This window comes from Oncorhynchus nerka, linkage group LG1 (genome assembly GCF_034236695.1).
Source record: "Oncorhynchus nerka isolate Pitt River linkage group LG1, Oner_Uvic_2.0, whole genome shotgun sequence".
Classification (NCBI taxonomy): domain Eukaryota; kingdom Metazoa; phylum Chordata; class Actinopteri; order Salmoniformes; family Salmonidae; genus Oncorhynchus; species Oncorhynchus nerka.
Genome location: NC_088396.1, coordinates 51,734,784 through 51,736,344, shown reverse-complemented (window position 1 = coordinate 51,736,344; position 1,561 = coordinate 51,734,784). Strand labels below are relative to the sequence as shown.

The following is a 1,561-nucleotide window of genomic DNA, read 5'->3' as shown; positions in this document are numbered from 1 at the left end:
GGTCAGTGGTAATGATCCAGTTCAGTGACACCTAGAGGCCGGTGACGTAGACGTCCGGAGCTAGTGAACGGAATGAGCAGCAGTACCGGGGGAATCTGTGACCGTAACCCCTCCCCTGACATGCTGCAACAGCAGCAGGACGACACCGACCTCGAGTACAACCACAGGTACACGGTGCGGATCGGTCAGGACCGGTTGCAGCTGCCGAAGTTGCGGCGGCGTCAGACGGGCCAGTTCCAGCGGCGTCGGACAGGCCAGTTGCAGCTGTCAAAGTTGCAGCGCATCGGATGGACCAGTTGCAGCAGTGTCAGAGGGGCCAGTTGCAGCTACAGAAGTTGCGTCGGTGTTGGACAGGTCAGTTGCAGCTACAGAAGTTGCGTCGGTGTTGGACAGGTCAGTTGCAGCTACCGAAGTTGCGTCGGTGTTGGACAGGTCAGTTGCAGCTACAGAAGTTGCGTCGGTGTTGGACAGGTCAGTGGCAGCTTCCGAAGTTGCGTCGGTGTTGGACAGGTGGTCAGTTGTAGCTACAGAAGTTGCGTCGGTGTTGGACAGGTCAGTTGCAGCTACAGAAGTTGCGTCGGTGTTGGACAGGTCAGTTGCAGCTACAGAAGTTGCGTCGGTGTTGGACAGGTCAGTTGCAGCTACAGAAGTTGCGTCGGTGTTGGACAGGTCAGTTGCAGCTTCCGAAGTTGCGTCGGTGTTGGACAGGTCAGTTGCAGCTACAGAAGTTGCGTCGGTGTTGGACAGGTCAGTTGCAGCTACAGAAGTTGCGTCGGTGTTGGACAGGTCAGTTGCAGCTACCGAAGTTGCGTCGGTGTTGGACAGGTCAGTTGCAGCTACAGAAGTTGCGTCAGTGTTGGACAGGTCAGTTGCAGCTTCCGAAGTTGCGTCGGTGTTGGACAGGTCAGTTGCAGCTTCCGAAGTTGCGTCGGTGTTGGACAGGTGGTCAGTTGTAGCTATAGAAGTTGCGTCGGTGTTGGACAGGTGGTCAGTTGCAGCTACAGAAGTTGCGTCACAGGTCAGTTGCAGCTACAGAAGTTGCGTCGGTGTTGGACAGGTCAGTTGCAACTACAGAAGTTGCGTCGGTGTTGGACAGGTCAGTTGCAGCTTCCAAAGTTGCGTCGGTGTTGGACAGGTCAGTTGCAGCTACAGAAGTCGCGTCGGTGTTGGACAGGTCAGTTGCAGCTTCCGAAGTTGCGTCGGTGTTGGACAGGTCAGGTGCAGCTACAGAAGTTGCGTCGGTGTTGGACAGGTCAGTTGCAGCTTCCGAAGTTGCGTCGGTGTTGGACAGGTCAGTTGCAGCTTCCGAAGCTGTGTCAAGCTTCAGACGAGCCATTCCAACCGTCTCCAATTAGGGTCGGTTATTCTGTCACGTAGCACAAGTGATTGGAGACAGGCACAGGAATACAATTCTCAAAACAAACACATACACGAAAACACAGGGATGTAAACCCTATTAAAAGAGTGAGGTTAAACCGCTAATAAATATTAAGGGATGAAACTCGTCATAACAAGTACACAACACACGCAGCACGAAAGCCGAAACAACAAAACACAGGTG

The 1,561-nt window shown here is 53.9% G+C and overlaps 1 pseudogene; it reads right to left on the bottom strand.

Annotated features, from left to right (window-relative positions):
• Nucleotides 1-267: 267 nt before the first annotated feature.
• Nucleotides 268-1,336, bottom strand: LOC115120385 (polysialoglycoprotein-like; annotated as a pseudogene).
• Nucleotides 1,337-1,561: the final 225 nt, after the last annotated feature.